Genomic DNA, 22,111 nt, shown 5'->3' with positions numbered 1-22,111 from the left:
CTCTTCTGGTGAGTGATGCTGGGCCCGTAGTTGGGGTGTTTCATTTCCTTGTAGATTTATTTAAATCAGACCCTTAATTGAAACCATTAAAATAAATTCCAGGGGCAGCTGGATAAATGACTGCTTGTGATGCCTGCATCCCATATGAGCACTGGTTTGAGCCTTGGTTCAAGTCCCAGCTGCTCGGCTTCCAAGCCAGCTCCCTGCTCACAAACCTGGGAAAGCAGTAGCAGATGGTCCAAGTGCCTGGGCCCCTGCACCCATGTGGGAGACTTGGATGCAGTTTCTGGCCCCTGGCATCAGCCTGGCCCAACCCCAGCCATTGTGGCCATCTGAGGAGTGAACCAGTAGATGGAAGATTCTCTCTCTAATTCTGCCTTTCAAAATAATAAATATTTTAAAAGAATTCCAAACATTAAAGTTTCATATTCAACCATAAAAGAACAATATGTAAATTAATCTTTAATTTGATTTTGGATTTGGGAAGGATTATTTAATCAAAAAGGCATTAAATTAAAAGAATTTATGTAGGGGCTGTCATTGTGGCGTAGCAGGTAAAGCTGTTGCCTGCAGTGCCAGTATCCCATATGGGCTCTCAAGTCCCAGCTGCTCTAGTTCTGATCCAGCTCCCTGCTAATGGCCTGGGAAGGCAGTGGAGGATGGTCCACTTGCTTGCCCCTGCACCCATGTGGCAGACCCAAAAGAAGCTCCTGGCTTTGGCCTGGCCCAGCCCTGGTCATTTCAGCCTTTGGGGAGTGAACTCACAGATGGAAGATCTCTCTCTCTCCTTCTCTAACTCTGCCTTTTGAATAAGTAAAACATAAATCTTTTTAAAAAAAGAATTTATGCAGAAAAATTGATAAATTTGACTAAGCATTAAAAATGAGTAGAGTGGCTAGTGCCATGGCGTAGTGGGTTAGGCCACACCACCTGCTGGGCCGGCATCCCATATGGATGCCAATTCGAGTCCTGGCTGTTCCACTTCCCGTCCAGCTCTCTGCTATGGCCTGGGAAAGCAGTAGGAGATGGACCAAGTCCTTGGGCCCCTGCACTTGCATGGGAGACCAGGAAAAAGCTCTTGGCTTTGGATCAGCTCTGATCCAGCTCCAACTGTTTCAGCCGTTTGAGGAGTGAGACAGCAGAAGAAAGATCTATTTCTGTCTCTCCCTCTTTTTCTATAACTCTGCTTTTCAAATAAAATAAATAAATCTTTAAAAATAAAAAGGAGATCTCTTTAAAAAAGACATAAGAAAAAGTATTACATTTAAAAAAAAAAAACAGTAGAGATTTTGGGTGAAAGACATCAGAATGAGGCTACATTATACTCTCTCCCAGAAGACCTAGCAAATATGGAGAAAGAATGTGTATGTGGAAGTATCTCAGAAATGTGCAGTGAGGTTGCACAAGCCCACGTGCACGCTCCAGAGAAGGTTCTATGCATGTGCCTCACCCAGGGCAGCCCAGGATATGAAAGTTAAATCCACAAATCATGGAGACTTCTTGTCCACATCCTCCCAACATGGAGGGAAGCCCAAAGAAGGTGAAAAACAGTTTGGAAAACCCTCTGAGATAAGTCCTCACTTCTACTACCAGACTCCAACAGAGACAAAAGAACTTGAGGTCTTTGTAGCCTGGGAGAAAAGGGGAAAAGCAGCAGAAGACAATCTCAACCATTTAGAGCTAACGGTCCCTGCCAAAGGGACACGTTCACGCTGAAGTCACACTGAGTAGTGTGCAAAGGCAGTACATTGCATCAGAGAGGAGGAGGGGGACATTGGCAGAACCAGCTAGAGGAGGGCCAGCAGCCTGCAGAATGGTTACCGTCTGCTAACCAGACCCCCAAGGAAGGGGCAGAACCGAGGTGCAGTTCCGCCAACTGAGAAGCCGATTCATGTGTGGGTGCCCCAGCAATGACTCCTCTACCCAACTTGAACGATTCGAGAGAGGCCTACATCACATGTGGGTATAGGAAGCAATCATCAGGGCAGAGCAATGGCCACATGGGTGTCTCCACCTTGGGAAGAGTCCAGATCAAGGGTACTGTGCTGTGGACAGAGTGTGGGTCACAGGGATGCCTACAAACTGGGTTGGCCCTGGAAGCTGGAAGCTGGAAGCGTTCTAGGGCCTGCAGACACAGCAACTGTCCTGCTGGCCATGTGGGTGGTCACCATGAACCGGCAATGTGGCCATGAGCCCACGCTGCTTGGTCTCTTGGACCTGGTGCTGAGCGAGGATGTGGAGCCCTTGGCCTTTCTCCCTCTCACCCCTTCCAGGCAAGTGCGAGCCAAGCCGGCCTGTTAGACAGGTGGGTGCAGGAGGCATAGAGCTTTCCAGGAATTGGAGCAGCTTCATTACAACACGTGCCGTGCCTGTATCAGACGACTTCAAACACAGAGGTTCAAAGTCTGAAGAAAAAACAAATGTCGGGGTTGTACTTTTTGTACCATTTGATCCCTTATGAAAGCCTCATCTTGTCGTTGGCCTTGGAAAGGGAGCATTTTTTTAATTACACGGACTCTACCACAACTGGGAGATGGTTGCCCAACAAAAGTGTCCTGCAGACCTGAGTCACACACAGTGGGCAGCCCGAGTTCTTGGACAGAAAGAGGCCACTGGACTAAGAGCCAGCCCAGGCCTCTGCCCTCGTGGCTTTGTGACCTGGTTGAGGTTGTTGTGGCAGCTGCCTTGTCACCTTCCCTGTCCTCTTCTCTGCCCTGGGGCCTTGCGCTAGCAGAGCCACCATTCCCAACAGAGTTACTTTCAACTATGGGTCCAAGCTCCAGACGCTGGAACCACTGCGTAAGTCTACGGTCCTGTGGTCCCACTTGTTACAGTCAAATATCCATGAACACAATGATAAGTGGTCCTGTGTGTGTGTGCATTTGTGTGCATGTGCATTGACAGCTGTGCAAATGTCTACATCTGTGCAGGAGGGGTTGGGGTGAAGGTGATGGCAGGAGAGGTGAAATCTGGTGAACAAAGGGTGAGAAGACATAACCACTGACACAGAGGAGATCCAAGACTGAGGACGCCCTGCAAAATATAAATGCTAAAACTTGGCCTCACATCTGATAGACAAAGGAAGCATGCAAGAAATTGAAAGGTTAATCAAAGACCTTCATAGGCCCAGGCAACCTTCAAGGAATAGATAATCCCAACATTGTTGGAACTGTTGCAAAGTGTAATAAAACATGGAAGTTTCCCAACTTGTTCTGATCAGCTGGCATAATACAGATCTCCAAGTGCAACAAAGATAGCATGTGACCATGCACACAAACACATACCCCCACCCAAAAAACAAGACACAGCAAGAAAATTGATGCACTGAATCTTTTTTCAAAAAAAAATCTTCAAAAAGTTCATGAAAAATGCATATTATGCAGAAACTATATGCAGATTTCAAAACTTGTTGCACCAAATATCAACTCATCTTTTAATTGTATTTTCCACAAACATTTTGATGTGCCATCATCCATTATGACCATGCTCCAGTATGGCTTATGCCAGGAATGCAATGCTGCTCCAAAACAATTGGGAAATGTATTTATGGCTATTCCTGCATTAAGAAAAAAATACACAGCCTCAGGATGAAAATCATTAGCAATGCTATGAACTGAATATGGTTTCAGCTGCCCCAAATTTCCATGTTGAAATGGGATCCCCATTGTGATGGTGTCCGGGGGCAGGGCTGTGTGAGGTAATTAGGTCAGGAAGGTGGAGCACTCCTGGATGGGCATGGAGCCCTTGCAGGAGGCGGTCAGAAAGCCAGCTAGCGCAGAAGATGACCCACAACGGATCCCTGCCTCGCTGGCACCCTGAGCTCAGACTTCAGCCTACGGAACAATGAGAAATCCCCATCATTCATAATGGACCCAGTCTATGTTGCGTTGTGTAGCAGCCTGAGCAGACAAAGATGGTAGCCAGGAAACCTGCAGCACCAGGATGCTGAACAGAGACACAAAAGTACAGACAGCATCCGCCATATGACTCTTCAACATTGTACCTGAAGTCATGACCAAGGTGATAACAGACACCAACGGCAAGAAAGCTCAATACTTGGAAGAGGGAGAGAAACGCCACTACCTGTAAAAGACATAATAATGTGACAATTTGAGATTGGGTAAAAGAAAGAGGAGAGAGGAGAGATGAATGGAGATGATAGTATAGGAGTACAGTTGGGCACTCAGGTCGGACATCATTTACAACCAAGAACCTAATGGTGACCAGGTTATGTTTAATGCCAAAACCCTGACAACATCACAACTATGTCTACTCTCAGCCCTAGGAGTTGATCCCAGACAACGTTGCTCTTCAGTAATACAATGAGAGGAGTGTACGATGTACAAAAACTGCAACATGTCGACCAAAATGACAGTCTTGTCTGGAATACCCGAAATAACAAACTGAACCAATCCAAACAAGGAAACTATAAAGTGGTTGGATACAAAACAACATTTCAAATCCATACTGTTTCTATACAAAACAGCTAGCCTGAATACTCTTAAAATACCATCAAAAAAGGAACATATTTTTGTGGAAAAAAACTTCTTAATAAACTGATTAAATATGCAAGATTTATAAGGAAATATTTTAATGATAATGAGGAGCATCAAAGATATAAATAAATATAGCCAAGCACTGCTGCTCCTATGGGAATAACACAATAATGTTAATTCTATATCAAAGGTATCCCTTCTTTCTCACCCCCATTTTCTTAACTACAGAAGCTGTTCTTAAACTTTGTAAAGGAAAAAGAAGTTTTTTTAAAGGAGAATAATGAGATTGCTAAGCACTTTCAAATATTATAACATGTTATAAAATTATCATTTTTAAAGAATAAATAGGTCAATGGAATAGGATTAAGAGTTAAGAAATTATCCCAAACACTGGTAGGAATGTAATATATAATAACTGTAGGATTTCAAGTAAGTGGGAGAAATATGTATTTTTCAATAAACAATGTTAGCAGGACCAGCACAGTGGCATAGTAGGCTAGACCTCCTCTGCCTGAGGCACTGGCATCCCACATAGCTGCCTGTTTGTGTCCCGGCTGCTCCTCTTCCAATCCAGCTTTCTGTTTATGGCATGAGAAAGCAGTGGAAGATTCCCAAGTGCTTGGGCCCCTGCACCCATGTGGGAGACCCAGAAAAAGCTCCTGGCTTCAAATTGGCCCAGCTCCAGCTGTTGTGGCCATTTGGGGAGTGAGCCAGTGGATAGAAGACCTTTCTCTCTGTCTCTCCCTCTGACTATAACAATGTCTCTCAAATAAAAATCTTTTAAAACAGTGATACTAACACCAATAAGCTGAGCATCTAGAAAAAATAAGAAACTCACTTCTTTAGATAAATTACAGGTGGATCCAAGTTTTCAATAGAAATGTGAAACCATAAAAAATGACAGAATGGGGCCAGAGCTGTGGCATAATGGGCAAAGCCACCGCCTGCAGTGCCAGCATCCCATACAGGTGCTGGTTCAAGTCCCGGCTGCTCTACTTCCAATCCAGCTCTCCGCAATGGCCTGGAAAAGCAGTGGAAGATGGCCCAGGTCCTTGGGCTCCTGCTACCCACGTGGGAGACCAGGAAGAAGCTCCTGGCTCCTGGCTTCAGACTGGCTGATTTCTAGCTGTTGCAGCGATCTGGGGAGTGGACCAGTGGATGGAAGACCCCCCCCACTTTGAAGTGAATAAATGAATATTAAAAAAAAACTTCCACAAAGCAAAAACAACACAAAAGACAAACAACAAGCTGTGGTAGACAAAGAGCTACTATTCTCTTGGTACAGAAATAGCTTCTAAAACTCAACAAGAACAAAATCAGCAACATATAAAAACAGGCAAAGAATATCAGTAGTTCACAAAGCAGTACAAATGCCCTTTAAGTATATAAAAAAGAATTAAAGAAATATAAATTAAAAGAACTGTGATATCATTTTTCATGTTGGCAAAAATTATAAAGACATAAGATTCACTGCTTTGGGGCTAGGCAAAAATAGATGTATTGGAGCATTAGTGATTGGAGTCTAAATTAAAGTGGCATTCAGGAGAACTACCTTTCAACAGGCATGGTCTTTGTCTCAGAAGTTCCACATCTAAGGCTTCCTCCCTCAGCTACTTATATATTCATACTCTAGATTATTATGCATAAAAAGGTGGCATTCTGTTTTATTGACTGAAACAATCAGCACCACAGAACAAAATCACTCATAAAATCTCTCATGTAAAAAACAAGGAAAAAGTTTAAAACTCCTCATACGTGTGCCCACTCATATGTGATACAATGCATAGAGAAATATCTGGAAGCTCGTAACGCTGCCTTTCTAATAAATAAGTAAATCGTAAAAAAGAAAAGAAAAACATCTGGGAGGATAGCCAACCATTAATGTCCTGCTTAAAATGCTAGAAAATAGTTATAAAATAGGCATTTCTCTTTTCTTTCCCTAAACTTACAGTTATTGTATGATGAAATGCATATTTCATTATTAAGACTTGTCAATTTCACTTATGTATGCATTAGAGAGAGAGAGACTGACAGAGAGAGAGAGAGAGAGAGAGAGAGAGAGAGATGGAGCTCCCATCTGCTGCTTCACCCCCACATGCCTGCAACAGCCAAGGCTGGGTTCAAGGAAGCCAGGAGCCATGTGCGTCTCCCACGCGGGCGGAAGGGACCCCAGGACTTCAACCATCACCTAAGCCATCAGGCTGGCTCCCAGGATCTGCATTAGCAAGAAGCTGGAATCAATAAACCCAGTGTAACAATATGGGATTTCTGCCGTCTTAACCCATGCTTCAACTGCTAGGCTAAATGTCCACCTCAATATGTGTGAACTTACACTTGTAGAATTCTTCTAGAGAAAATGTTTAAAATCTTGAGGGATTTTATGAATATTTTTGTAACAGTATGATATTAGGTAAAGCATACATGTATGTCCACGTGTGTTAAGGATAGTAAATCAGGCCGGCACCATGGCTCAATAAGCTAATCCTCCGCCTTGTGGCGCCGGCACACCGGGTTCTAGTCCTGGTCAGGGCGCCGGATTCTGTCCCGGTTGCCCCTATTCCAGGCCAGCTCTCTGCTATGGCCCGGGAGTGCAGTGGAGGATGGCCCAAGCCTTGGGCCCTGCACCCCAGGGGAGACCAGGGTAAGTACCTGGCTCCTGCCTTCAGATCAGCGCGGTGCGCCGGCCGCAGCGTGCTAGCTGTGGTGGCCATTGGAGGGTGAACCAACAGCAAAGGAAAACCTTTCTCTCTGTCTCTCTCTCTCACTGTCCACTCTGTCAAAAAAAACATTTTTTTTTAATTTAAAAAAAAAGCATACATGTATGTCCACGTATGTTAAGGATAGTAAATCAGAGCATATGTGAGTAATGCCCAGCAGCCAGTCATGTAGGAAAAAAATCATAAACAAGTACTTAGTTTGTAAAAAAAAAAAAAAAGGTATATAGTATATATATATATATATATATATATATAAAATCTCCAATCCAACCAATTCCTTAAGGACCGCCCTTCATTTATGCAGTGTTATGCAGGTTCCATAGTGCAAATGACAGACTTCCTAATCAGGCAATCCTAAAATTCACAGCTTCAGGAACATTTCTAACAGGAGGAAGTGAGTCACAGATCACATAAACTCCCAGATAAACTAAGAATGTATTTAAAATAATAAGTTCATCACTTCTTGGCCTTTTGGCTAAGATCAAGTGTAAAATAATAAGTTCAACGTTCTACCAGCCTTAATATTTTTTTCTTAGTCAGTAGCCAAAGTAATTAAGCAAAATTTTCCTTTTCATGCTCTCTCCACTAGACCTGTGAAGGAACAAAAAATTATATATCCAAAAGGTGAACCAGAAAGAAGAGACGGCGGAAAACCTCATTCACAGACGAGTAATGAGCTCCTGACACACGCAGCTGGCCCACTGCCACCAACACTTTCAAGACAAATTCCTAACTGTCCTAGGTGTTTTCATGCTGGATCTCAGATTAGGGCAGTACCAAATTACTTCTTTACTGTCCATCTCTGCAGGTGTTGCTTTTAACTCCATAAGCATCATGCATCGAACAGAGAACATAAACAGAAGTTTTAACCTGTAGCTCTTTAATATAACATTTAATTACAGGGTCCTGGAGATTTGTCTTTGAAAGGTGACTTTGGTTCAAATAGTCCTATTTGGATAAACAACCCAAGTGGTTCTTAACCACTAATAATAGGTCAAAAAGGAAAAAAAAAAAATGAATGGTTGAAAGCCTGACCAAATCTTAAAACAGTGGCAGGTCTTTCCAAACCAAAATAAAACAGAAAACACGAAGACTCGCACTGTCCTGTCTCCTGCACCTGCCTCCACCTTTCCCACAACTAATTATCTGGGGAATGGAAGGTAAATGTGCAAATTGTGGGTTTTTTTCCCTAAGTAAGGGTTTTTTCCTAATTACACTCTCGAATCGTACATCAGTAGTTGTGTCATCTTAGAGGTCTCGTTGCACAGCAGGGTTCCCGACTCTGCTTGGGGCCTAGAAACACTGAATGACCCCTGCTGTGAAGTGCACATACCCCAGGCCCACTCTGCGGCAGCTGTTTGGATTTACTTATCCTGAACCCATCCATTGGCAGTCTGCTTAGAGCAGGCTGATGGTGAGACCAAGCAAACTCGACGGATGATGAACACACACGGATCCTGACCCCTTGACCAAGCTCCCGGAACTTGGGGTCTTTGCTGGAGGAACCTGAAATGCTAATCTGAGTCACTGCTTTCCTTGGCAGAGGATGAGGGCCATGAATTAGGAATTGTTCTCTCCGTGGTGACTTGCATGCACCAGAGAAGAGATGACTCAGCACTACTAATGAGTCTCTTTACTGCCTGTAAATTCAGCAACCGAACTCCACAGGACACCAGGAGCTTTCAAGATATCAAAATACTATATAAGGGGCCGGTGCTTTGGCCTAGCAGGTAAAGCTGCCACCTGCTGTGCCAGCATGCCATATGGGTGCTGGTTCCACTCTCAGCTGCTCCACTTCCAATCCAGCTCTCTGCTATAACCTGGGAAAGCAGTAGAAGATGGCCCAAGTCCTTGGCCCCTGCACCTGCATGGGAGACTCAGAAGTAGTTCTTGGCTCCTGGCTATGGTTCAGCCCAGCTCCAGCAGTTACAGCCACCTGGGGAATGAACCAGCAGATGGAAAACCTCTCTCTCTCTCTCTCTCTCTCTCTGCCTCTCCTTCTCTGTATTACTCTGACTTTCAAATAAATCTTTAAAAAAATGCTATATAAACCTTTTAAAAAATACATAACCTCTTGAGATTGAAAATATACTTAGAATATATGGAAAGAAATCCAATTCAAAATCACAAGCTAGCCATGTTGCACCTAACCAAACTGTTACCCTCTAGACAGAGGGTAATAGGCATTGCTGAGGAAGGGATGTGGAATCCTGTTCTCTCAGATGCACTGCTGATGGGAGGGGTAGTTAGGGGAAAATATCTGGGTAGCAATTTGGAAATAAGAGCCAAATGTCTTTAAAAGGTGCATGCCTTCTAATCAATTATTTCTACTCATTGGAATCTATTTGAAGGAATAACCGAGAAGTGCACAAAGATTTAGCTGAAGGGCTAATCATTCAAGTACTGACTTCAATAGTGAAAAACTAAGGGAAGGGGCTGGCGCTGTGGCACACTGGGCCAAGCCTCCACCTGCAGCGTTGGCATCCCTTGTGGGTGCTATTTTGAGTCCTGGCTGCTCTACTTCCAATCCAGTTCTCTGCTATGGCCTGGGAAAGCAGTAGAAAATGGCCCAAGTGCTTGGGCCCCTGCACCCACATGAGAGACCTGGAAGAAGCTCCTGGTCCTAGCTGTTGTGGTCATTTGGGGAGTGGGCCAGCAGATGGAAGATCTCTCTTTCTGTGTCTCTCCCTCTCTGTCTCTGTAACTCTGCCTTTGAAATAAATAAACCTTTAAAAAAAAAAAAAACTAAGGGAAAAGCTTCAATGTATAACAGAGAAGTGATTGATTGGGAGATTTCCATTCATTGTAAAACTATGCAGCCATCAGAAATATTTATTGCCATGGAGCAATTTAGAAAATAAGTTATTAACAATATGTAAATTATCTCAACCTTGCCTACATAGGGTATTTTTACACCCAAACACAGAAAAGGGAACAAAAATGTAGATTTAAAAATGTTCAGAATGTTGGGCCGGTACTGTGGCACAGCAGGTTAAAGCCCTGCCCTGAAGCATCGGCATACCATGAGCACCAATTCTGGTCCTAGCTACTCTTCTTCCAATCCAGCTCTCTGCTGTGGCCTGGGAAAGCAGTAGAAGATGGCCCAAGTCCTTGGGGCCCTGCACCCACTTGGGAGACCAGAAGAAGCTCCTGGCTCCTGGCTTCAGATCGGCACAGCTCTGGCCATTGCAGCCATCTGGGGAGTGAACCAGTGGATGAAAGACCTCTCTGTCTTTCAAATAAATAAATAAATCTTAAAAAAAAAATGTTCAGAATGTTAACATGTCTGGGTAGTAGAAAAATTGCCATTTTCTGACATTCTTTGCAAGTATAAATTACTACCTGTTATAAGGCTTTTGAAATGGCCTTAAAAGTAAGTCTAAAATAAAATCAAAAATGTTAATGAATGAAATCTCACAAAGTTTGATCTCTAGCTTTCCACAGGAAAGTACTCATAGACATAGACACACACACACTCACATAGACACATACACACACTCACAGACACACACTCACACAGACACATACACACTCACACACATACACTCACACACCCACACACATACACTCACAGACACATACACACTCACACACACACACTCACACATACATTCACAGACACATACACACTCACACACACACTCACATAGACACGTACACTCACAGATGCATACACACACACACATACTCTCAGACACACACACACACAAACACGCAATAATTTGATATCAAAATGTTTAGAACTTTGAACATTTCCTAAATCCTCAAATGAAATTGTAATGAGTTGGAGAAATGATAATAAGAATTTGAACAAAAGGGTTAATAGTTTCAAGTGTGTAAAGGGCTCTCACAAGCCAGTAATGAAAATATCAGCATCTGGGGCCGGTGCTGTGGCCCAGCCCTGCAGTGCCAGCATCCCATATGGACACGGGTTCAAATCCCAGCTGCTCCACTTCTAATCCCACTCCCTGCTCATACTCCAGGGAAAGCAGCAGCAGATAGCCCAAGTGCTTGGGCCCCTGCACCCACATGGGAGACCTGGAAGGAGCTCCTGGCTTCAGGCTGGCCCAGCCCCAACCCATGCGGCCATTTGAGGGGTAAACCAGTGCATGAAAGATCTCTCTCTCTCTAAGTCTGCCTTTGAAATAAAATAAATAAATCTTTTTAAAAAAGTGTATCAGCATCTCCCTACTTCTTTTAATGAGTGAAACATTAGAACAGGTCCCTGCTGCCCCAAGGTGCATCTGTGCCGATGCTGGAAGATGCTCCTGCCCTGGGTCAGTGCCAGAGGGAGCACAGCTGGATCCCAGCCCCAGAGGTCAGGGGCCCTGGGTCACGAGCCCTCCTTCAGCACAAACCACTACAAGCAGGGCAGAAGCCACGAGAAGAGCACATTTCTTTTCTAGTGAAGATCGTAAGTTACCAATCAAAAGCCAAGAAATGCTTCAGCTCGTTGATTATCAAATATAAATTAGAATAAAAATACACTAATTTATCTTTCCAATATTACAAAAAAATTGTAATTTTTATGTGCTGGTGAGATGATGTGAGAAGGATACCCTCAACTCTGTTGGGAGAACACAAATTGAGCCAATCTTTCTAGAAGCCGTTTTCAGATTATGGATCAAGGGCCTAACAGTATGTCTTTCATTCTTAGTACTTTAGGTTTCTGGAAGTATAACTAAAGATACAAAATTTATGTATGACCATGATTTATGATCATGAAAAACCTAAATATCTTAAATGTTTAAAATGGGAGATGGGGCCAGCGCCGCGGCTCACTAAGCTAATCCTCCGCCTGCGAAACCGGCACACCGGGTTCTAGTCCTGGTCGGGGCACCGGATTCTGTCCCGGTTGCCCCTCTTCCAGGCCAGCTCTCTGCTGTGGCCCGAGAAGGCAGTGGAGGATGGCCCAAGTGCTTGGGCCCTGTACCCCATGGGAGACCAGGAGAAGCACCTGGCTCCTGCCTTCGGATCAGCGCGGTGCGCCGGCAGCAGCGCGGCGGCCATTGGAGGGTGAACCAACGGAAAGGAAGACCTTTCTCTCTCTCTCTCTCTCACTGTCTACTCTGTCTGCCAAAAAAAAAAAAAAAAAAGAATTTTAAAAATTTAAAAACAATGGGAGATGGTGGGGCTGGTGTTGTGACACAGTGGGTTAATAAGCCTCTTGCAATGCCAGTATCCCGTATCAGAGCACCAATTCAAGTCAAGTCCTGCACTCTAGTTTCCCTCTGCTCCCTGCTAATGCACCTAGGAGGCAGTGGATAATGGCCCAAATACCTGGCAGCCCTGTGGGAGACCCACGGGGGCTCCTGGCTTTCTGGTGTCAGCAAGGCTGAGCTCTGACTGTTGTGGTCACTTGGGGAGTGAAGCACATGATGGAAGATTTCTATTTCTCTCTCTCTGCCTATCAAGTAAATCTTTAAAATAAGAATAAAAATAGGAAATGATAGAGTTCAACCTTAACTGCCATATTAGAATGCTTAAGGAACTGATGAAATGCCAACAATACAGCATTAAGTGGGAAGTACAGAATGGCATAAATGCTATACAAAAGGGGGCATATTTTGCACACCCTTTTATAAATCACTATGGTACACATGAACATATCAGAACCACTAAAAATAATACACATAGTGTTAACAGGATGTTGAAATCAGGAGGTTTTTTTTTCTATTTACTTTGCTGTACTTTCCAAGTTTTCCTTGTAAGCATATAACATTTTCATAATGAGAAAAAAGGCTCACCAAGAAAGGCTTCTTTAAGAAGAGAACACACGGCCGGTGCCGCAGCTCGATAGGCTAATCCTCTGCCTGCGGCACCGGCACACCGGGTTCTAGTCCTGGTCGGGGCGCCAGATTCTGTCCCGGTTGCTCCTCTTCCAGGCCAGCTCTCTGCTGTGGCCCGGGAGTGCAGTGGAGGATGCCCAAGTCCTTGAGCCCTGCACCCGCATGGGAGACCAGGATAAGTACCTGGCTCCTGGCTTCAGATCAGCGCGGTGTGCCGGCCGCAGTATGCCAGCCGCGGCGGCCATTGGGGGGTGAACCAATGGCAAAGGAAGACCTTTCTCTCTGTCTCTCTCACTGTCCACTCTGCCTGTCAAAAAAAAAAAAAAAAGAGGACACACTCAAATGCAAAACTCGTTCATTAGAACAATTGCAATAGAAGACAGCGTGGGCACTAGCCTGGAAAGCCATGAGGTAGGTCATTCAGAAACACTTCAAAACAATGATTCATAAAAGATCCAAACACACAGTACAATAAAAAAAAAAATCCCAGAATCATAAAAACATCTCCACCTTCTTCCATACTCCAGGAATATTTGATGACAACAACAAAGTCACGTTAGCCCTGGAAGCTCTAAACAGCATGTTTAGTTTTGTGTGCCTGGAGCAAGCGTGTGTGGGTGGCTATGCTACAGCAGGAAAGTTTGGAACTCGGAACTGAAGGTGGCCTGGAATTCCAGCACACAGGTATTTCCTTCTTTGTTTAGGACCAGGAAGGAAAACAAAAACAAGAACCCACATAGGTCTCTTCATTGTTCAGTTCAACTACAGGCTTTGCAGACAAACTCATTAAGGAAATTGGTATTTTGGTGGCTTTTCATGAGCTCCGCAGCACTGTGTGCACGTACACGGAGACTTTCCACATCCAAAGATAATGACTTTTTTGAAAATATTCAGCGATTTGAGAGCTGACGAATTTCTGCACAGCAGAATGGGATGGGAGCGGGGAGAGCCAGGGAGAAGTCAGACAGAGGGTAGCAATCATGAGTCTCACTCTGAAACACAAAATCAAGAAGTCTGCCTACTGTTCCTGTTTCACAAACTCCATGTTCATTCCTGCAGCCGAAGATTGTTGTGGCCTTGCTTGCATTTTACAAAAAAGCTTGTTTTCACTTTTTTAACGCACCTCCTTTCCCCTCCCTGGCCCAGCATAATTTTGGCGACCTCAGGGATTCTGTGAGACCAGTCTCCCCAGAAGGTTTACTCCTTGTACTTTTTGTTCCTGGCCATGGATGCTCCTTGCATAGTCTGATAAGCAAATAAGTTCATGTTTGCGACAATGCTTCCATTAAAGACGCCTGCAGTGGATCCAATGATGCAATCTCACTCAGCTTAACTAACAGACTCAAGCTCGCCTGGCATGATCTATGCACCAGCTTGCAGAAGCAGCTGGATGACTCACAGGCTCATGCCTCCAGGGAGAAGCAAGTCCACATTATGGAAAAAATAAATCGTTATTAAGAAATATCATAAAAACTCAACCTTACCTACAACTGCTTTTTGTTTTGAAAGGAAGTCCCACTCCAGCCTCTCCCTATCTCTCTAAAGTACCCAACACAAGAGGACCCCACACGAAGTCTCTCCCAGTTACATCCAGGTGCTGCCCGACATGGTCCTGAAGGCCGCAGGCCAACCAAGAACTCTCTGGGAGGGAAAGCACACGCAGGCAGCAGCAGCCCAGCAAGTGGAATAAACCGAATTTTCCTGGTGCTCAGTCATTCCCCAGCTTCAGGTCATACAGAGGATGGGAACTCCTTATACTTCCTCGTGCCTTTTGGAAAAGGGATCGGATTTAATAGTTTGCAAATCCAAAAAGCCAGGGTTGGCAAGACACGGATCCAACCAGTGCACAGGCCAGGAAGGAGGAGCACAGAGCAGGACGAGAAGGGAGAGAGAGGCAGGGACTTCTGCTGGGGACCAGGTCGGTTCTACCTGGAATACGCAACCACGCAGGCTTTCCATTTTATTTAGGGGACGTGTGTGTCATTTTCCAAATGTCTCCATGGCAGAATGTGACCATTTCTTAGAAATAAGCTTTACAAAATGTCTCCTTTATGACAAGAGCACTACAAACTCCCTCAGCCAACTGAGAAAACAGAGCAGCTCAAATAAGCAACGGAAGTCCCTGTGTTTTCCTCCACACAGAACAAAGCCTGTTGACCTTTTAGAAAATTACTTGTGCCATTTTCTGTGCCTATAAGCATTCTAATGTAACACTGTCAGGGGCATTTTTCTTCTAAGATGTGTTGAATGGTGCCAGTACAATCACCTCGTCAAACCATGATTTGCTAAATCAGCCCTCTGTAGCCAGGCATTTCGGTGTTTGATTTTTCACTTTCAAAACAAATGCTGCCCTTAATATCCTGGATTATCTCCTTACGACAAATTTGTAAAACTGGAACCAACTTGCCTTCCAGAATGTTTGCACTAATTTGTAATCCTCCAAAAACGTATTTTGATCAAACCTCGTCCTGCTCAACTTGGCCAATTTGACGCTGGAATCTGGATCATGTTATATAACGTACATTTCTTGTGTTATCAATAATTAAATAGTGGTCCCTGTGTTTAGAAGCCCTTTGCATAGCTTTCGTGGACTGTCTACTCCACGCTCTGTATTTTCAAGGAGTCAGTAGTCCTTTTTAAACTGTTTTCAAAAATATGTGAGATACAATTTTTTTTAAGTATACACCAAGACACCAAAGAAAATGAAAAAAACAAAGCCATGGTTTTAGAGCACAAATGCCTTCTGACTGGATTACAGTTTCTCCAACACGAGGCCCTTCCAGGGGCTCCCAACCCCAGAGACTTCAATTCTGTAGCACCACAGGACAGCGGACCCGGAGATTTTATTTCTGGCTAAGTGCAGAGCAGGTGTGTGCCTGAAGAACTATACTCCATTTAAAGTCAAACTGTAGCTGACAAAGGATTATTATTTAAAAAAAAAACTATTATTTAATACTTTTTTCTGAAGACCTACTACACTACTGCTTTGGCAAGATTTATTAAAAAAAAAAAAGGACTTATTGATTGGAAAGGCAGGCAATAGAGAGGGAAAGACACATGTTCCATCTGCTGCTTTACTCCCCAGACACTTCAAGCAGCAGGGCGGGGCCAGGCCCAAGTCAGGAGCGGAGGAACTCCATCCGGGTCTCCCATGGGGCTGGCAGGATGCCAAGTGCTCTGGTCCTCAGCTGCTGCCTCGCAGGAGCATTGACAGGAGGCTGGATTGGAAGAGCAGGGTAGCTGGGCCTTGAACCTGAGCTCCGACATGGGATATAAGCTTCCCAAGAGGCGGCTGAACTTGACGGACCACAACACCTGCCCCGCAAAGGAGGAGGAGGAGGAGAGAGGAGGAGAGGGAAAAAGGAAAAAAGAGTAGGGGGGAGGATGAGTAGGAGGAAGAGGAAGAAGAGGTGAGGATGCAGCGCCATGGCTTTATCAATGCAGTTTATTTTTAGCCAATGTCCCATTCAGTCTGCTGTTGCCTCCCTCCCTGGAAGAGGTCTGCAGAGTTGCTGGCCTTGTATCCCGGGTTTCTTGAGCCACTTCACCTGCCTTTCCAGATCACCTGTGCCTGGTCACACATGATGATGTGGGGCCTGGCTGCCCTTGAACTTCACGTGGGCCCCTGACTCTCTCCTACCTGCTGGGAGGGAGCCTGTTCCTCGGTTGTCTCACCCAGCTGGATATTAGCAGGAGGAGGGGGGTGAGGAACTGAAGTCCCCTGGTGCCCCATACCCTCCCTTTCATGGTAATGTCACCACACTGCCCAGGAGTGGCCACCACCCGCCCAGGCCCCTCTGGAGGGGGACAAGCAGGTGACTCTCCCCAGGCATCGTTTAGTTCAACTCCATTTTACAGGAGAAGAGAATCCGCTGAGGTTGCTTTAACCACTCTACTAGCAACACAGCAAAGAGGCACAAACCACCTCTGCTCGCAGCTGCTTTGAGAAGTGAGATCCAAAAAGCACAGAACGCAGTTCTTTTATGGGGCTCACTGAACTGAGAACTAAAAACAACTCGAGGAAGTGAGTGTGGGAATGAAAGCCCACTCCACCTCTGGGTAATGGCACCAGACTTGTCATAGGCTCCCTCGGTAGACAGTGAACACGGTGGGGGGGGGGGGGGGGAGGAGTGGTGCATTTCTTTTTTTTTTTTTTCCTACCCCCAAGCTGTCAACTCAGCTACCTCAAAAGGACTGCAAAACACTTCCAAACGTCTAGCTCCACATCCTAAACCTGGCCACTCACAGGTCCCAGAGGACCCCCAGGGCTCATCCTACCTCTGGAATTCCAGGTTTCAAGTTAAACAGAACTAATACCCCAGAAGGCCTGATCGCCAGGGGCCCATCCCTGCAGTCCCTACCACAACTCACGCTCCGGAAAGTGCTGCGGCTCAACCCAGAGCAGCTGCTTCCTGCTCTCTCCCTCCCTCCCTTTCTCCCCTCCCCAAACCCTGATCTGAATGCATGGACCCTCAGGAGGCCTCGCTGGAGTTGCAGGTGGGCGTTCAGCTGAAAGGCAAGCTCCACGGCGAAGGCCACAGGCTAGCCCGCTTTCCTTCGCAGCTCTGCTCCAGGGGTGCGTGCACTCACGCTTGGAAAGGAAGCCTTTCCTAGGGAGAGCAAGTGAAAGCAGATCCTAGAAGAGTGCGCCCCGCCAAGTTCATTGCCGCGTTCATTACAAAGTAAAATAAGGCACTTCATCCACCGCCACAGGCAGCCCTGGCTCTCCGCTGAGGAGCCATTCAAATGCAGGCTCTGCTGCTCAGACTCACTTTCATAATATACATTCAAATCTCCTGAAGACGCCAGCCTTCCTAGGCCTTTGCATACAAGTCTTACAACCTGCTTTTCCTTGGCATTGTATGTGGCAATTCAAAATGTGCTGTTTCCATGAATGACATTGCTACCGCTCACCACAGCATAGAAAGCTAAAATATTTCTCCCTTCCCAGTGCAAGGGGCGAGGAGGGAAAGGCGTGGAGACCCCCAAAGACAGACTTTCTATCCCACTTAACCCGTTATGGTCTGGTTCTTTCATTTACCATTAAGACGTGTACAGCATAAAATGTGCCTTGTTGCTAATCGAAGAAAAAAAAAAACAGATCTTGCAAGACTGAATCCGAATTTTGAAGACCGGTAGAGCTGACCGAGGGACCCCCAGGTGTGTGTTGTTGTTACTAAGCAACCCTCTCGTCCTCCTGGTCCAAAGCAAAAATTCCTATTCGGCCTGTGGCTGCTCGCTAAGGAATTTTTCCTGGTCAGGTTTGCCAAGCCAGTTGCTCTCCTGTTTCAGGACAAGGCCTCATTTTTTAGAATTGAGCTGGAGTTAGTAGGCAGCTCTTGAAAAGCGGGAGAGAGCAACCCCAGCACGGAACGCCAGGGATCAGGAGGGAGGAGACCGTTTTTTTTTTTTCCTTAGACTCAAAGAACTCAAAGCTTTTCCAAAGCTGCACATAGTTGCTGCCGATAGGGTGGCTGGCATCTTAGCTCCTGGCCTAGATCATAAGGACTGGCTGCTGATGCTAGAAGTGCTCAGAAGAACACAGCACAGTTCACTTTAAAAAATGACACCAAAAATCAGATTCACATTCACCTCTGTGCATGAGTCAACTCTCACCAAGTTCTATCAGAGGAAAAAAACAAAAAAAAAAAAAAAAGGAAGGAAAAAATATTGCTTTAGATTAGGTTTAGATTAGGGAGGTGGCAAATGAAGGGGAAAAATACTATTTAACCAAATTGTTTATTTTTTCAACCACAAATACATGCCTAGTTAGAACAAAGTCCTAAAGAGGAACTGAAACAGGCGCTTAAGTTACCCAAGAATTTTTAAAAAGTAAATTTCACAATCTAATCTTTAAAGATCTTATTTAAGTTATCTAGGGATTTCAAGTAAACACTTTTGGGGACTAGTACTTGGTGTTATTGTTGTTTACATACTTCTATATATTTGACTTACCTGAAACCTTCCTGAACTCTTTTTGCTTTGTAGGATCTGGTAGAAATGGCTAGATCCCGCTGTTCATTCAATCTCTCTAGCTCTTAACTTCTAATCCTCCTTAAGCCAGGTGGCACTGGGCCCGTTTGGGTGGGCTGGACGCTGCAGTCGGTTTTAATCCTCCCTGCAGGCCCTCAGAAGTTCTAGAACATCTTACTAGGGAAATAGTTTTAAGCTGGAAATGAAGCTACAACCATCATTTCATCAAATCATTTCACGGGGAGCAACCTCATGTTGGAACTCTGTACATCTGAGTACGTGCTGGAAAATAAAATAAAAAGTCAGCAAGGATCACCTGAACAAAGAATGATCCTTGTGAGCAGTATTGTGAAATTGGAGACCAGCCCAGCTCCCAGGTGAGTGGGATTCAGCCGAAAATGCGAGCTTGGCTGACTTCACCTCAAATCAGGTCTTGAGCAGCTCTGGAAACTTCCGGCTGCTCCTAAACATCCCCTCCCTCCAGAAGGGGCAGGTCAGCAAAATGAGTTAAGCAAAGGACATGGAAGGAAGGCCGCAGAATTCTCACACCCAGCTTCTCTTTGTATCAGAAGCTGCTCCTCCAGAGGTGCATACGATAAAAGCCCCCAGGTTTCATCCCAAGTGCACGACGGAGATGCACCGGAAAAGCTGTGTTCATTTCGAGCACTATTTCTGTAACTAATTGAACATACAGCATCCCTGGGACATTGTGTACATGCAGAGAGTCCTTGGCCCTCTCCTGTGAACCTAATTCAACCCCTCTGGGTTTGGGCTTAAGGATGTGTCTATAGGTTTTTGTCTTTTAAGATTTATTTATTTGAAAGGCAGAGCTGGGGGGTGGTGGGGTGGAGGGGCTGAGAGAGATGTGCATTCAGAGTGCATGCAGGGGTTAATCCAGGGCAGGAGACCCTAAGCACTGGACTGATGGTCCTAGCTGGCTCTTTCTTTATTCATTGGGTAAATGACAGACATCCGCAAGGATGGTTTTGTCTGGTTGTGAGTGTGTGAATATCTGGACTAAGAAACTTAGAGCGGCACTCAGTACGCTGCTTGGGAAGCCTGCATCCCTACCTGGGGAGCCTGGGTGGCAGTCCTGCCTCCACTTCTGAATCCAGCTCCCTGCTAATGGACATCTTAGGAGGCAGCAGTGATGGCTCCCGTCGTTGGGTCCCTCCCTGCCTCCCTCATAGGAGACCCAGAGGGACTTCCTGGATTGAGATCCCTGCTCCTAGTTTCTGGCTATTGCAGACACTGGAGGAGTGAACCAGTGGATCAAAGAGCTGTCTCTCTCTCTCCCTCTCTCTCTCTCTGCTTTTCAAATAAAACTTCAAAAATAGTGCATTAAGGCCGGCGCCGCGGCTCACTAGGCTAATCCCCCGCCTAGCGGCGCCGGCACACCGGGTTCTAGTCCCGGTTGGGGCGCCGGATTCTGTCCCGGTTGCCCCTCTTCCAGGCCAGCTCTCTGCTGTGGCCCGGGAGTGCAGTGGAGGATGGCCCAGGTGCTTGGGCCCTGCACCCCATGGGAGACCAGGAAAAGCACCTGGCTCCTGGCTCCTGCCATCGGATCAGCGCGGTGCGCCGGCCGCAGCGCGCCGGCCGCGGCGGCCATTGGAGGGTGAACCAACGGCAAAGGAAGACCTTTCTCTCTGTCTCTCTCTCTCTCGCTATCCACTCTGCCTGTCAAAAAAAAAAAAAAAAAAAAAAAAAAAATAGTGCATTAAGCCTGTAATTATACAGTGGATGGAAATTATGTTTTTACAAAAATTAAAGAAAAGGAAAGAGGGGGATTGAAGGAGTGAGGGAGTAGGGATAGAAGCATGGTTATCTTCTTAGAACTGTACCTATGAAAAATACACAACTGATCATGTTAACTGACTCAACAGTGTCATTATCTCCCTGCCTCTAATCTCATGACACTGGGCTCCTTTCTGGACTTAGCGCATTCTGAGCACCCTGACCCCAGGGCCTTTGCAGTCGCCCGTCCAACCACATGTAACACTCCTACCCCACGTATCTTCAGAGTTCAACCCTGCACCTCTTTCAAGGGTCCCCACTCGGAGACCTGCCCCAACCACCACACACACCCCCGCTCTGCAGCACTCCCAATCTCCGTAGCCTGCTTCGTTTTCCAGCACAGCATGGCAACTGTCACCTTATTAGGGTCACTTCTTGATTGGCTTATTGTCTGTTCCTCCTCACGTACACAAGAACGGAAGCACCATGAAGGCTGGGAATTTGTTCTCACTAGCGAATGTTCACGTTGGGATCAATGCCCAGGATTAAATGGCATGCAAGGCAACTTTGTTTAAAAAAAAAATGAGTATATGTATTAGTTTGAGGAAGACAGGATGAATCCTTGCCATTTGTGGCCTCAAAGGCTATTTTACATAGCCAAATGGAAAAGAATATATGGGTTCAGGACACTCATAAGCAGAACGTTGAATTAAACTGTATAGTCATTTCCTAAATCATTATCCACACACGAAATCTATACATGTGGCATTTTCTCAATAATGACACAAAATGGGGCCAGTGCTGTTTGAGTCCTGGCTGTTCCACTTCCAGTCTAGCTCTCTGCTATGGCCAGGGAAAGCAGCAGAAGATGGCCCAAGTCCTTGGGCCCCTGTATGCGCATGAGAGACCAGGAAGAAGCTCCTATCTTCAGATTGGCCCAGCCCCAGCTGTGGAGGCCATTTGAAGAGTGAACCAGTGGATGGAAGACCTTTCTGTCTCTGCCTCTGCCTCTGTAACTCTACCTTTCAAGTAAATAAATCTTTAAAAAAAAAAAAAAAAGATAAAACACACAAGATGGGGCTGCTGCAGTGGCATAGTAGGCTAGCCTCTGCCTGTGGCACCAGCATCCCATATGGGCGCTGGTTCATGTCTCAGCTGCTCTGATCCAGCTCTCTGCTATGGCCTGGGAAAGCAGTGGAAGACGGCTCAAGCGCTTGGACCCCTGCACCTGCGTAGGGGACCCAGAGGAATCTCCTGGCTCCTGGTTTTGTATCGGCTCAGCTCTGGCTGTTGCAGCCATTTGGGGAATGAACCTGCAGATGGAACAACTTTCTGTCTCTCCTTCTTTGTAAATCTGTCCCTCAAATAAATAAAATTAAAATGATTAAAATTATCATAGCCA

General features: G+C 45.6%; 1 protein-coding gene across 11 annotated transcripts in view; it reads right to left on the bottom strand.

Annotated features, from left to right (window-relative positions):
* GRHL2 (grainyhead like transcription factor 2) overlaps positions 1–22,111 on the bottom strand; it is a 160,669-nt gene that overhangs the window by 134,559 nt on the left and 3,999 nt on the right. Inside the window, exon 1 of one of the 11 annotated variants that reach the window (XM_089336412.1) lies at positions 18,958–19,308. The exons of the other annotated variants lie outside the window; for them this stretch is intronic. The gene's annotated coding sequence lies outside the window, so the exon portion shown is untranslated. Of the gene's footprint in view, positions 1–18,957; positions 19,309–22,111 lie in introns of those variants that run through there. 11 annotated transcript variants of the gene reach the window in all.

This window comes from Oryctolagus cuniculus, chromosome 6 (genome assembly GCF_051225735.1).
Source record: "Oryctolagus cuniculus isolate XC-2025 breed Fujian yellow rabbit chromosome 6, ASM5122573v1, whole genome shotgun sequence".
In the NCBI taxonomy this organism is placed as follows: Eukaryota; Metazoa; Chordata; class Mammalia; order Lagomorpha; family Leporidae; genus Oryctolagus; species Oryctolagus cuniculus.
Note: the sequence above shows the minus strand (reverse complement) of the source record. Positions and strands in the feature narration are given on the sequence as shown.